The following is a 15,975-nucleotide window of genomic DNA, read 5'->3' as shown; positions in this document are numbered from 1 at the left end:
TCATTTGATTATTCCCTCCATAACTCTCCCAATTTGTCCTAGGCTCAGCACCACCTAAATGGTCATAGGCAGATGTATATCTAGCTGCTGTGAGTGGGTTTTTTTTAAGCTCTTCAGGGAAGAAAACTCCATAAACTCCCTTGGTAACCAATCTAGTGTTTAATGGAACATGTCCATTCATCTATAATAATATTTGTAATTATACAGCACATTTCTTCTGAGCAGCTCTTAGCACTTTAAAATAGTATTTCACTCCCCAAGACATTCCTAGAAGTAGGTGGTAAGCTTCATTATGCTCCTAGAGGGCACAAACAATGTCTTTATACATGTTATATTCAGTACTCGGGACATTGGGAAGACTTTAGAAATGTTTAATAATCAGAATAGCAATTTTACAGATGGATGAATTGAAAGTGAATTTAACTCCTCTCCCAGTTCCCACAATGGAGGAAAACCTGAAAATTTCTGACTCACACACACTGAGGGCTGCAATATTCTCCTACAAGCTTCTGCTGCTTTTTCTGATGTTTGATTAGAAATTAGATACTTTTATGGATCTTAAGAAACCAAATACTCCTGTCCAGGCAACTTCTACACAAGTCTATTATCATCCACTGAGTTATTATGAGTTTAAACATGCTGCAGACCAATAAGCTGTGAATGAGATACATTTCGTCATTATAACTTATCATTTTGGTGTCCCTTTTCTCAAGGGAATTACCAACTACATCTGGTTCCTCATTACATATTCCATATTGCATACTGGGCAAGCTCTCTCTAAATAGAATGCTGAAACTTTTAAACTTTTGCAAATTAAAATATTCCTGATTTGTGTCTCATGTCATTTGTGTCCTGGTGAGTCTCCATAATGCTATTAAATAAATGCATTAGAAATTCCCAGTATGTCTTGGATCATGAAATATATTTGCATTTTAACAGGGACCTTTTGAGAGCATAGTGGTTTAGCCCAAAGAGTAAAAGGAGAAATTTCAGGAAATTATCATGGGTCAGTGGGAAGAAATATTTGGGGGCAGATAATTTCCTTAGGGAAATTATATTGTGTAATGGCTGTCTATTCAACCTTTAAGTAGAAACAGTCATGGGCAGCTGTATTCATTTATTTGGAAGACTTTGTTCTCATTAGAGATGAAATTTTACTGCATTACAAAGATCAGTAAAACGGAAGCCTTGTTGTGCTTAAAAGAATTAGTGGGTCTGGGCTTCCCTGGTGGCGCAGTGGTTGCGCGTCCGCCTGCCGATGCAGGGGAACCGGGTTCGCGCCCCGGTATGGGAGGATCCCACATGCCGCGGAGCGGCTGGGCCTGTGAGCCATGGCCGCTGAGCCTGCGCGTCCGGAGCCTGTGCTCCGCAACGGGAGAGGCCACAACAGAGGAAGGCCCGCATACCACAAAAAAAAAAAAAAAAAAAAAAAAAGAATTAGTGGGTCTAAACTTTATATTCTGTGGGACTTGGATGACTCAAATCATGTGACCAGTAAGCCAGCTTATTGGCTAATTTTTTTTACACTTGGATATCATGTTTTCAAATGCAAATGTTCTAAGCAGATTCTGAAAATCGGTCTGAATCTGGGATGGTCTTAGTTAACCTGTTTTTCCTCAGCTGTTTGAAAATTTAAGATTAAATCTGTCTGGCTTGTTGGTTAGTGAATGTATTTCGATGAAATAAAAATAGAGGGGGCAGAAAGAGAGAGAGAGAGAGAATGTTTGTTTGTCTGTGTGTATGGATGGGGGAGAAAGAAAAAGAGACAGAGACAGCGAGAAGAACAGAACAATACGGAAACAGAGAGAGAGAACATGTGTGAGTGCTCAATCCAACAGGCTGAATTGTTAGACCATGGTGGACAAGGATGTAAATGGAACTACTTTTACCATCTCTCTTGGGAGCATGTATTATAAAACTCTTAAGTATCGTTTTGAAGGATAATTTGCTACTGAATGGAAAATATTTCTCTCAGACATATAGCCCCATACATACGATGAAGTATCAGAGAATTTTATAGAGAAACAGGGGAGGGAAAAGTTTCATAGAGATACTCTTGAAAGAAAACATTCATAATCTTCATCCAACTGCAGCTGTATGAAGCAGGTCATCCTTGGGAGAGTTTGCTTTAGTGCCTGATGCATCGGGAGTCTGCTGGTGGTATAAACACTGTGAAGTGTAGGGAATCACGCTGAAGAAAGAATGGAGAAAATAACAATTCAATGAATTATTTTTCAGAAACAGAATTAATTACTTTTAAAATATAAAATTGTGATTGTGGGCATGTCCCACTTTTAAGGTCACTGCTAGCATGTATCTATCAGTGAATTTATAAGTGAAATAATAGAGAGCCTTTATTGTCCTGTCACTGAGCAATAGTACTAAGCCTGACATATAAACAAAGTTTGCCATCCAGACTTCTCATATGTAATCAGTAGGTTGTCAGGGGAAAAAAGCATATTGTTTGGCATGTCAAAATTCATGCTGTAACAAATTCTTCATTTTTTAAAACCTACTCTCAAGTTGGTCACTGAATATTCATTTCACATAAAATATTCTATATATTAGCAAAACATAATTTAAAATATAAGATAGAGCACCTATAGTTTTCAGAAATAAACGATATTCTGTTTTCCTAATTATATTTCTCCCTTGAAATATCCGAACCACCTACACACATCAGTGACATGGTACTAGCTTCTATAAATTGAAATGGCAGGAGTTGAACTTGCATAGATATTATTCAAACAATGGGATGCAGGTGTGAATGGAAGCATGCCATCTGATTGACAATCTTGGCGCTGTGAGGAGAAAGCTGAGCTGTCAGCTATGACACTAATGAACTATTTGGCTGAGTAAATAGGTTTTCTATGTGCAACGTAAAGCATGTTGTTTTTAAGATAGTCATAATTAGATGCTGCCAATAATACAGGGAAATTTTATATACATTGCCTAAGGCACATCAAATAAAAATGAGTTCAGAGAAATAAGTTTCAAGTATCAGACTATGACTTTCATCACAAATATTGGTCTATTACTTTCAATCTGATGATGTTGGCTAGATAATTTAACCCAGTTAAACTTCAGTTTATTATCTGAAAAATGGGAATAAAAATTCTTTTGTTATAGGTTTGTTGTAAGATGATTCAAATAGTGTTAAAGATGTACATAGCTTGTGTCTGTAGTGCAGTAAGCGTTCTGTAAATGGTAATTATTTATTAATAAAACTCAGAAAAAATATCTATAATACAACACAGCAGAATTTTTCCCTATACTGTAAACACTGTGTACTAATAGTAAGTTTTGTAAAGTAAAACTTTTTCCACTGAAGAAGTGACAAGTCAGAATTTGTATATTGGTAATTATTTTATATAATACCTTAGAATAATAAAAGTAAGGATTGCAGATAAAAATCCAATGGCTCCAAATTCTCATTAAAATTCCTACGAAGACTGAAATCTTGAAAATTTGGGACAGGTCTAAAGAATTCCTATTAAAGATGACGATGATAATGAAAAAATGAGTTATGCCTTCATATGAATAGTTTTATATTTTTGAAGGCCTTTTAAGTATCCTAAATTTATCTTTCTTTAATGTACATAGGTTAGAATACTCACAAGGAAAGATTTTAAGGAAGGTGGTTAATATAACAAAGCAGCCAATATAACAGCAATGACCAGAGGCCTTGTGTCATGTAGAACTTAGTGAAATTAATAAATTTATTGATATACTGATTTTTTTAAATTTAGTTGATTTATTGGCTAATTCAGTAATTCAACAAACATATTTTGGATGATTCCTTTGTTCAAGGTATTATGATCTAGGTAAATGAGGAAAGTGATGGGTGTAAGCGAAACAGTAAAGGAAAGAATAACGTCACTGTAGGAGCACATACTGAAGCATATGGAGAAGGGACATTTTTTTCTTTTGTTGAGAGTATGCTTTAGACACAATGTGAGTATTAAAATTTGGAACCACTATCTCATGTTACTAAGTTCTGGCTTTATTCCACAATCTTTCATTCTGACTCAAGATGCTGAGTGTTTTCTTTAGGTTTATGTTTTATTTTTACATTTCAGTCTATCGTAGTCACACCATGGAGGAAGTCTGAAATGCTTGGTTTCCTAATCATCCTATTCCCTGAACCAGTTGAGGTTCAGGCCTCCTCCACCACGTTTTCTGTAGCGTATGCTGTAGCAGTGCCCCTACTGCAGCACTGTGGTGCCTCCCCTAGAATGTAAACATACTTTGAATGATTTCTGTATGTATAGACATTTTCTAAGGGCTCAAGACACATTCTCTTGTTCAATTCTCATAACCTTGTGAGTTAGGAACCAACACTATCCTTTTTTACCTCTGAGAAAACTGGGGCCTAGAGAGGTTACATAACTTGCAAAGGGTCTTACGGCTACTAGAGTTTAGAGCTATGTTCAAACCCAGATCTACCTTAATTCAACTGACCTTTTGTCCCTGCTCAAATATATAGACAAATATAGGGCTTGCACCTAGTAGATTATTAATAAAAACCCTTTGCATAAAGCTATGAGTGAGTTATTGGCTTCTTAATGAGCAAATTAAATCAAAAGTTTTCCAGAGAACCAAGCCAAGTGCATTTTACCTAGTTTCTGTAACATTTCCTCTTTGCATTGAGTGGCCCAGGGCACACATTCACATCACAAAAAGTGTAATTATGTAACATCCTAGAATAGCCTTCCTGTCTCTTTATTCAGCATATTCGAGTGTTATGACCCACCTGTTACGCTTTGTAAGGTAAACCCCTTTTGACAGCACTCCTATAAACAGAATTGGGGGAAGATATATCTTTGCTTGCACAAATAGACATTGTATTCTTAGGGTATAGAGTTGCCATCTGAAGGTGAGACCCACAAAAAAATCACATAAACAAGGTAGAAGTTCATTTTGCACTTACATGAAAGTTGAGCTGGTGTAATGGCTCAGCATTATGGAGTCATCAAAGACCTGGGATCTTTCTATCTTGTTGCTCTGCTATTTCTAAGGGGTTGTGCTTATCTGCATAACTCAAGATGATTCACTATCACTTATTCATAGCAGCCAGTAATGGGTTGGGAAGGCAGGACTACATATCTTATCTAAAAGGGCACAATCTGGAATGTTCACCTGCCACTTCGCTTATACCCCATTGCCCAGAATGTAGTCATGTGGCTATTCCTTGCTACCAGGGATGACAGGAAATGTAGTCTTTAATCTAAGTGCACATATACTGAGGTAAACATTCTATTACAATGAAAAGAGAGGCAGGGGGTGTATATTTGAGGAAAAATAATAGTATTTCCCACAGATTTGATCATATTATACTTGCTTTTATATACTGAAGATACTTGCTGGAATCTCCCCCATTTATTTTTCCTTTAATATGTACAATAGCAAACTTCCGGTGTAGCAGAGAATATAAAATCAATTGAAAATGTATATTATTCATTCCTAAGCACATCTTAGGTATTTATAAGTTGGATTTGTAATTGGTGCCTGATGTTGGATCGAAAAAAAGTGATATGTTGCCTAAGAAATGTTTCCATGCCAGTGAGTTCTGCCTCCAACTGCCCCTTTTTTGAGGAGCCATTTCAGTTCATACGCATAAACTTTAATTATATTAATGGAGATTAAAAATTCCAAAAACCATCAAGAATGGCATGCGGTATTTTGGGCATAGGATAAAATTTTGTCAGCACTGTAAAACGTGCTGTATGAATAAAATAACTTGACATGTACAATAAAAGATTTTGTTAAAGCTATTAAACTCTCTTTTCTCTATTTCAATAAGAAGGATCAAATGAGCAGCCTCCTTTTGTCTAGGAGAAAAGAAAAAAAAAATGAAATTTGTGCTGTGATCTGTGGAATCAAGGTTTGATGGACACGTAGAAGAGAGTTCAGAAATAAGAAGGAAAAGTGGATGTATTATCTAGGGATAGTGAAAAAGATTGTGAAGGGCAAAGTGATATTTCTAGAATTGTATGTGACTTTACCAAAAGTAAATGGATAATTTGATGAAATTAGAACTATCTACTCATAATGAATTGCCTCATACCTGTTTGTTATGAAAGTTTATTTCTGCACACGCCAACTTTCCTATTTCTAAATGATTTTATTCAATCAGTGCACCTCTTGTGAGTCATTCCATCTATATATATTTGGTAAATGAATTAATGAAAGATCATCATCAGGCTTGTTCAGTACACTACTGTGGAAATATTCAGTTAATGTATGATTATAGAAGTGAGATAATATTACTCCTCCACTCCCATTCATTTTTTGTCTCAACATTTGATTTGAAAGTTCAAATATAAATGTATTTTACCAAGGATAATCAAACTTGGAAACTTCAATCATATTCTTAATGGTGTTCTTAAAGAATTTCTTTTGGAATTTTTATTTTCATTTCTGCTGCCTAACTCTTCTTCCTATAAGTCTGGTTACTTGGCAACAACATTCTTTTTCCTAAATCTTAGCAAATACTTTTAAAAATAACATGATTGCAAACACTGTAATCTAGAAAATAAATATACCAAGTTTTAATAAGTTGGCCTAGTTACAAAGAAATACATCGTCTATTTTAGTTATGCACTGTCACAGAATCAGAAGGTCGAAGCAGAGGGCCTTAGAGATTTGGGGTCAAGTTCCCTCATTGCACAGATGAGGAAAGAGTCAATCGTGTTAGTTTTCATTTCCATTTCAATTTTTCATATCAGAATCAGAGCATGCAAAGCATAGGAAGAATCCAGAGATGGCAGAGGGGTTTGTTTCTAACATCATTGCTTTCATATGAATTCTAGCACTGGGGGAAGAGTTTACATAGTTTTCCTGAACTTGCCATAAAAGAAACTGATGGTTTCACTTTTAAAATCTAGTTTTATGTTTCAGACATAGCATATTTGTCTACAGCTCAAATCATATATAAGATAAAGGTAGAACAATTTAATTCATAGTCCTACCTGAACTGCACGTGGTAAGAAAGGGTAATTTCCCAAAAGGAAATCAGCATGATGAATAGGCACTGTCATGGGTCAGCTCTATATCAGTGTCAAGTAGGAATCTCAAATTCTTTTAAAGTGTTCAAAACAGAACTCCTGGTTTCCTCTTTAAATTGGTTGCTCAGGACACAAATCAATATGTCATCTTTGAGTCTTCTCTCTCTTACGTCAAATCCGATTTACCAGCAATGTTTATTACCCCTACCTTCAAAATATATCCCAGACCCTGCCACTTCTGACCACCTTTATCACCACTGCACTAGTCGAAGTCACAGTTATCATTCATCCGAATTCCCATAACAGCCTCCTAACTTCCCTCCCTCCTTACACACTTCCCTTATGCTCTTTTCTCTACTGAGAGGCCAAAGTGATCTTTTCTAGAATGTATCATTTCTTAGCATCCTCTCGGTTAAAGGGGAGAAATTCAGACACAGTTAAATGATAGATGCTGGGGACAGCGGGGAGGAAGTGGGAGAACAAACAGCAAATGTCCACTGCAGGGTGGAGGGAATAAAGCCAATATCACTTATAATTTTAATAATGTCTCACTATGGAGTCTAGAAATGCTGAATTCATTTGTGGGGAAAATATTAAAAGCCTCAGAATCTTTGATGAGCTGGTGGACTTTCATAAAGAAAGTTATGTATAAAGGCCGCGAAAGAGAAATAAATACATTGTTATTTAATTATTTTTGAAAACAAAGAACTGCTTTGAGTTCAGGATGGGATTATACCCAGTGTTTAGATTCTGTGGTGTGATAAACAAGCTGTCAACTATCAATATTTTGGCCCAGAGTAGTTCTAAGTTATTTGTAACGAAAGTAACTGAAAGAAGGATGAGCGCTCACCTTTGAAAAGCCAAAGACTTTTAAAACAAATAACCTGTTTGGTAATGAGAAAGAACAGACAAGCTTGGGATACAAGCTTTGAGGGAGGCTGCCATTCTTCCCAATGACAGTAGATGGCGATAGTGTGCCAGAAGAGAGCCTGGCAGGCTGTGACTGAGGCTTGCGTGAGGTAGTTTACGCAGGTGCAGGCTAAAAAAGACAGTATTTTGTCTGAGGAAGTGTAAATTGTATTCATGATTCATATATCATTATTAATTCATTTTGTATTCATTATCGTACAGCAGCTTCGTTTGACATTTAGGCAGATGTCAGAGCGTAGGCACTTCCGGGAGCTATCTGTCTGGGCAGGTTCGGACCAGGCAGGCTGTGCACAGGTTTTCAAGGATGCATAAGTGGGGAGAAGAAATGGTTTTTTAAAGCCACGACATAATTTAGCTGTAGACTGTACCAGGGATTGCCCAGCTAATGACTTTCAGTATCTAATTTTGTGACTACTGTGTGTCATTACTTCCCTCTGCATATTTTTGGCAGATTAAGTATGGCAGATGAGAATCTCCCAGGTTGGAGAGCTCTGAATGAGATAAAAATTTAATAATCTTATCGCTGACCCAGCCACTAAGGGTAGAACAGATAATCCTTTAATATTGCACTTCAGAAGATTGGTTTGCATAGCCGGAAACTGGAGACAGCCTGGCATAGTGGAAAGAGAGCCTTTGAGACAGAAAAAAAGATGGGCTCTGGTGTTGGCTTGCCACTAACTAGCTCTGGGACTTTGGGAAAATCAATTAACCTTCCCAGGTCTTGGTTCTTAATCTATAAAATTAAGGGATTGCATGAGATCATCCCAAAAGTCTCCTCCCATGCTAAAAATAGCAAAATTTCCTGATGGAAAAAAAAAGCACATACCAGATGGAGTTTTGAAACTCTAACACTTCTTTGTGACCTACTTCACTCACATGAGTTGTAAAGCTAGCCATGAATTGTAAAATGTATATCATCTGTGAGTATATGCACCTCAAGCTGTTACAAGTGTGATTTATCTCCAGGGCCTGGGTCAGTATCACATAGAACTGACAGTACTTGGTCTTGAAACCTTTCTTAAATCTTAGAAATGACATAAGAAAAACTTCGTATATGAGGGTCTATACGAGCAGTCTATGAGCAGGTATATGAGCAGTCTTAACTTCAGGACTGCTTTCTTACAGATGAACACAATTTGACAAATTGTACAACATCCCATGGCATACACTTCCCAAATGTGCAAAGAGATGATTTACCTTGAAACATCTCCAAACTCGGAACCAGATTTTTCTCAGTGCTTAAGTCACTCTAGAAATGAAGCCGATGCTCAGAGTAGCTAATTAACTCTTTGAGGACAGCAGGCACTTCTCTCCACTGTAACATGGAAATTGAGTTCTCTGCTAGGGTTTATACATTCTCATATGCTCTCTGAGTGACACAGGAAATAGTGGGTCAATTGGTGAATTCCCAAATAAAGCGCACTGACATTGAGCAGTTTAACAGATCTAGTAGGTAAAGATAAGCAGGTTTGTTAGGGGAAAACCGTGTTTGACTAATCTATTTTTCAAAAGAGATGGCCAATAAACATGGTAAGTGCACATATTTATAATTTCAAAACCTTGGACAGGGCTTCAAAGGAGAGTATTTCCTTTAAGAGCAACTGTCAGAAAGGGAAAGATGTTTTGTCACAGATCTCACACATCCATCTCTTTGGTAATGAATGGATGAGTGAAGCATGAAAAGAGCAATCCCTCAGGCATCAAAGTTGAGACTTACTGTTTAGTCTGATTATCCAAGATCAGGTAGAGGGAGTCCCAGTGTTCCCTCATGTCTGCAGGTGATTCTAAACTCTTCAATGCTATTAAATGCTGGATCAATAGCAATAAGCTGCATGAGTATTTCATTAGATTAAAAGAGCTGAAAAAATGAGAAGGCACTTCATTTTACAAACACTAAGTGATTACTACATGCTCAGAACTCTGTTAATTCAGGAAGTACAGAGATGTTCAGATACAGTTAAGAGAGAAGGTACACATATAATCAGAAACTTACCACGTGCCACCGCGATAAGTGATATCCTAAGAGATCTTGGAAGTAATAAGGGAGGGAAGTCATCTGGAGGTATTGCGGAGGACATCTAGAATAAAACAAGCCCAGAGTTGGTGACTAGCTGAAGGATGGGTAGGAGTAGTGCAAGTTAAAAGGTGAGAAAGAGGGTGTGGGAAGGCACAGGGAACTAAGAGAACATATGGTATTTATTGAATATTAATTAGCATGGTATGACAGAGGGAAAAAAGATTCATGAGGTTAAGTTGTGGGAGATGTGGTTAGGGAGGAGACAAGGGCCAGTTCTTGAGGAATGATATACGTGGGAGCTGCAGATGCTTTTCAGTGAGACAGATCCAGGTTTGAATTCTTTCTTGTCATTTACTGTGAGTCTCTGGGAAAGTTGCTTAATTCTGAGTCACAGTTTCCTAATCTTTAATGTGAGGGTAGTGATGTCAACCTCAGAGGCTCACAGGACAGTTTTGAACTGGGTCTCTGCCAGTTATCTGTCTAATGGAAATCAACATCTCAGCTTTCAGGCAAGATCATGAGCTTGGAGAGACAGTATTAGATCTCTGTTAGCAATCCTCATGGCTATGGACTTAGTTGCCTGCTCTCTCACCATCCTTTGAATGAGTAAATGAGGTTGATAGCATCACTAGATTCGTGACTTTAGAGGAAACATGCCTAAGGAACATGATGACAGAGGAAATCTCTCCTAAGTTTCCCAGGTGGTGTCCGCTTAGCTCTGTAGTTTCAAAATAAAGGTTCTGGTCCCCTAAAGCTGTGGCTGTCCTCTCTAGAAATACCAACAGTCTATCAAAACATCTCTGATCTTATTTCATGAGAACATTCCCACAGCCACAACTCTATTCATCTTCTTGGACCTCCCGCATACAGTTAGCTCCGGCCCCAGAAAGCTAAGAAATGAAGAGTTTGCAAATTAAAATAACTTCTAACCCCAAACGCAGCCTTCTAACTTTACTTCCTATTCTACTTTATATCTCAAATATGAACAGTCAGATTATCCAATACACTGTGCAGGAAACATAGCAAAGTGTGTGAATGCTAGCACATGATTATTCCAAGGAATATAGTTGTTTAAAATGTTACCAATTAAAAATTTGAATACTATCTGCCATTGTCAAATTTATAAGAAAAAAATCAAAGCCCAAAATTGGAACCCTCATTCTGTTTTTTTTTAAATTGGAGTATAATTGCTTTGCAATGTTGTGTTAGTTTCTGCTGTATACTGAAGTGAATCAGCTCTATGTACACCTATATTCCCTTCCTTTTGGACCGCCCTCCCACCCCACCCCCATCCCACCCATCTAGGTCATCACAGAGCACTGAGCTGAGCTTCCTGTGCTTTATAGCTTGTTCCCACTAGCTATCTATTTTACGCATGGTAGTGTATATATGTCTATCCTAATCTCTCAATTCATCCCACCCTCCTCTTCTTCCCCCTGTGTCCACATGTCCATTCTCTATGTCTAGTCTCTATTCCTGCCCTGAAAATAGGTTCATCTGTAGCATTTTTCTAGATTCCACATATATGCGTTAATATACAGTATTTGTTTTTGTCTTTCTGGCTTACTTCACTCTGTATGACAGACTCTAGGTTCATCCACATCTCTACAAATGACCCCATTTCGTTCCTTTTTATGGCTGAGTAATATTCCATTGTATATATGTACCACACCTTCTTTATCCATTCATCTGTCATTGGACATTAAGATTGTTTCCATGTCCTGGGTATTGTAAATAGTGCTGCAATGAACATTGGGGTACATGTGCCCTTTTGAATTATGATTTTCTCAAGGTATATGTTCAGTAGTGGGATTGCTGGGTCATATGACAGTACTAGTTTTAGTGTTTTAAGGAACTTCCATACTGTTCTCCACAGTCGCTGTATCAATTTACATTCCCACCAACGGTGCAAGAGGGTTCCCTTTTCTCCACACTCTCTCCAGCATTTATTGTTTGTAGATTTTTTCATAATGGCCATTCTGACCATTGTGAGGTGATACCTCATTGTAGTTTTGATTTGCATTTCTCTAATAATTACTGATGTTGAGCATCTTTTCATGTGCCTCTTGGCCATCTGTATGTCTTCTTCGGTGAAATGTCTATTTAGGTCTTCCACCCATTTTTTAATTGGGCTGTTTGTTTTTTAATATTGAGCTCCATGAGCTGTTTGTATATCTTGGAGATTAATCCTTTGTCCATTGCTTCATTTGCAAATATTTTCTCCCATTCTGAGAGTTGTCTTTTCATCTTGTTTATGGTTTTCTTTGCTGTGATAAAGCTTCTAAGTTTCATTAGGTCCCATTTGTTTTAGTTTTTATTTTCATTACCCTAGGAGGTGGGTCAAAAAATGTCTTGCTGTGGTTTATGTCAAAGGTGTTTTTCCTATGTTTTCCTCTATGAGTTTTATAGTGTCCGGTCTTACATTTAGGTTAAAATTGAATTAAAAGATGTAAGTTAAACTCCAAAGAAATTAGAGACCAAATGTGTCTTTTTTTTTTTTTTTTTTTCTCTTCAATCTCTTTCTCTACTCAATCTAGTCAGATAGGTCTTGGTCAAGTGCTTGTGGTAATAGAGGCTCCCTTAGTGGCCCATTTACTGGAAAGACTATGGTTCATTCAGGACCTCTAAGATTCAAATACTTTTACTGAAAGTTTCTCACATGCCCTGGTTTTTGAAAGTTCCAAAATTAATAGACCACATAAGATTTTCACAGCATTGGTTCCAAACCCTCAACATTTAGAGAACATGCAACCCCAGCATCTATGAGACTTATCACCTGTAAATAGTATTCTTATAACCCAGTACCCTTGAACAATGTAGGAGTTAGGGGTGCCAACCCTCTAAGAAGTCAAAAATCCAAGAATAATTTATAATTGGCCCCCCATATACTCAGTTTGCTGATTCAACCAACTATGGATCATGCAGTACCAGAGTATTTACTGTTGAAGAAAATAAACTAATGTAAGTGGACCCACACAGTTTAAACCTGTGTTGCTCAGGGTCAGTTGTACTTGGTTCATTTCAGACCCAAATTACTGTTAAAGTCCAAAAACAGAGAGAAGAGTAAATCTCCTCAACCGTGTCCTTACCAAAATCTCAATCAGCCTAGTCTAGTTGTTCGCAGTCTAAGACCTGTGAGCTTAAAGTCTGCTCTCCAGCATGCTGGTGTTAATTATAGCACTATGCTATCAGACAGGTTGGGGAGGACCCACCTAAGCAAACCGACTCCCATCTCTCAGAATGATAATTGAGACATTTGAGCCTTCTTGAAGGGTTTGCAAATTTGTACCAGTGGTTCTTCAGCTGGTTCCTTTTCTCTCTATCCTCCTTAATTTGAAATCTATTAATTTCCCCCTTGGACCCCAAGCAATGCTCTCTCCCCCATTTGTTTCATCTGCAGAGTCAGCAATAGCAGATCTCTGCCCTCAGCTGCTGCTGAGACTTCAGAAGGTGTTGCCCCAGGAGACCCAGTGAATGCTAAGACCTTGTTACATGTGCTCACCCTAAAAGTTGCCTTTCCTCTGCTTTGCTTCTGGATTTTTCAAAATTGAATTAACTTGCTCTTTTGTACTGGCAAAACACATCTTTTTTACTCTTTCATCTTTTTATGCTATAGTGGGCTAGTCCTCAGATACTTTGATCCTCTCCTGTTTCTCCTTTCCAGAAGGCCCTGCTAAGTTTATTATTAGTATCATTATTATTGCTTCTTTGTCCTTAATAATATATCCACAATTGTTGCAAATTTTTGATTAGGTTCTTCCCTGCTCTTTTGTTTTCCTTATCACTTGTCACTCTCATGCTACATATTCCCTATTTATCTTATTTATTTTCCATCTCTCCCTGTAAGATCTATGCTCCATGGGTATAGGAATATGTGGTCTCTGCTCCCTTTGTATCCCCAGAGGCAAAAGTATTGCCTAGCAAATAGTAAATGCTCAAAAATTATACTGAATCAACTTTTTTGGGGGGGGGGCAACATCTGTATTTTTAACTACCACAGTGATCTTGAAGCAGACCTGAAAAGGCTAGATATATCTTATGATCTATAAAATTGTCCCCTCTTAAATGTTCAAATAGTCTGTAACTGCTTGGTATGGCTGTCCCAGTCTTCATGAAATGGTTTCCTAACTGCTGCTGCTATAGGCTTCCCATCTCCTTCCAGGGAAGTCACTCAAGCTCACTGCTGAGAAATTTTGCCATTTTCAGAGGAAGAGCATTTGGTGTAAATGTAGCTCAATTTCTCCTTCATCCAGTTCTAATTTGATGGTAAAGACCTCAAAGTACCTCTTAGGTAGGTCCTCTTCTTTCTTCATCCCTTGAATATCTGGCTTCTGCTGTTTCCAAAGGTAAAACCATTGCCTGAGCCATTGTCATTTAAAACATATAAATTTGTTTATATTTTTATGCAAATTATCTGTAAACCTTATTTCTATTGGGTTGGTCAAAAAGTTCCTTTGGGTTTTTCTGTAAGATCTTAGGGAAAAACTCGAAGGAAATTTTTGGCCAACCCAATAAGATAAACGTAGGTATAACATTTCTTTGCTGAATTTTGAGTTTGAACTTTGTGATGATCTCCTCCAATTTCCCTTAAACTTAGGTTCAAGTAAAAGTCATTTCCAACATAACATGCTTCTCTCCCTTGTTCTTCATTATCTGTTGGTAAATAAAATCCACCATTCTTTTGTGGATCAATGCAGTCTCAACCTTGGACGTCTTATACCTTCGTCACAGCACATTCAGTGACCAAATCAGAGTCAGTTTGAAACTATATGGTAGGAGGTGGCTCTCAGAGACCATGAATGTGTCACAGAGTCCAAGAGATTAGTTACTTGGTATGTCTCATCTTTACTTTTTTTGGAACTGGATGCCCTTTCAAGTGTGGCAAGAGAAAGGAATTTGAAATAGCCAAACTATTAGTCTCTATTAACGTCAAACACCTACAATACAAAGACTAAAACCTCACCCAGTCATATTATAGCCCACATGGATATTAACTGTTTTTGCAGATTGACACCTCAGCCAGTTAACAATGAGAAACACCACAAGGAACAAAAATCATTTCATCCCTCAGTGCCTGAGAAGCCTGTATGAGGTGAGCCTTAACTGGAACTAAAAGACTCCCATGCCCTTGATAATCTAACCCTTATCTCATTCATGCCTGCTTGGGTCAAAGCTGCATCTGCATCAGTCAAGGTCAGCTACAAAAGTCAGTGTGAGTCAGTAAGCCCTAGGCTACTTATAAAATAGCTGCTAAATGCCATAGACATCTGCTGCAATAAGCTGCTGTGACAAGGGCTGCGGTCCTGGAAGGTCAAGGACCCCAGCCACACAGGGAGCATTGACTTACCCACGTGGTATTGTGTTTTACGTAACACCAACACATTGCTGGCTCTTTCAAGATTCCTGGCCAGTGTACCAGTATGTCGGAATTTTAGGTTCCTAATAAATAACAAATAGGTCTTTCCTTCCTCCTGTGCTCCACACAAATTTGAAAAAGTAGACACATATGTTGCCATGTGAATATTAAAATAGCAGGTTTATTATTGAAAGAGCAAAATTGGAGGAGAGACTTCAGTTGTCTGTTCATTGTAGCACTTTAAAATTCTATCCAATGTTAATTGAATTTATCTACCTCAGAACGATAGGCTGCCTTGCAAAAAAACAGAGATTGTCTAAATGCACCACAGGAAGGAGCAGAGAATATGTACAGGAGACAGAGACCCCCCATCCTAGAAAAAATGTGGGAGGCTAAGGCACCTAACAAACAATCAAACAAGGGAGTGTGTAAGAAAGCTCAGTGTGTCACCATACTCTCCTCCCTCAAGGCTTGGCAGTGGGGCTATATTGGTGAGCAAAACCAAGACAATACATATCACCATGGAGCTGAAAGTCTAGCGGGAGAAATTGATACCAATAATTTAAACAAAAAATTCCACATAGTAATGATGTAAAAGGAGGTAAGAACAGTTGTGTTTGAGACAATGATACTTAAGATGCTATTTTAAGTATGGCTAGAAAGAG

General features: G+C 37.7%; 1 long non-coding RNA gene across 4 annotated transcripts in view; it reads right to left on the bottom strand.

Annotated features, from left to right (window-relative positions):
- Positions 1 to 1,456: 1,456 nt before the first annotated feature.
- The window catches only part of LOC114486597 (uncharacterized), a 75,421-nt gene continuing 60,902 nt past the window's right edge, over positions 1,457 to 15,975 (bottom strand). For 2 of the 4 annotated variants that reach the window (XR_003680603.2, XR_003680601.2), the window contains 3 exons: positions 9,931 to 10,015; positions 9,655 to 9,795; positions 1,457 to 2,191 (listed from right to left, as the gene is read on the bottom strand). This is a non-coding gene — a long non-coding RNA (uncharacterized lncRNA). Of the gene's footprint in view, positions 2,192 to 9,282; positions 9,307 to 9,654; positions 9,796 to 9,930; positions 10,016 to 15,975 lie in introns of those variants that run through there. The other 2 variants (XR_008617844.1, XR_003680604.2) reach the window with 2 other exon arrangements.

The sequence above is a fragment of the Physeter macrocephalus genome, chromosome 7 (genome assembly GCF_002837175.3).
Source record: "Physeter macrocephalus isolate SW-GA chromosome 7, ASM283717v5, whole genome shotgun sequence".
In the NCBI taxonomy this organism is placed as follows: Eukaryota; Metazoa; Chordata; class Mammalia; order Artiodactyla; family Physeteridae; genus Physeter; species Physeter macrocephalus.
The sequence above is the reverse complement of the archived record's forward strand: the minus strand, read 5'-3'. Positions and strand labels throughout refer to the sequence as shown.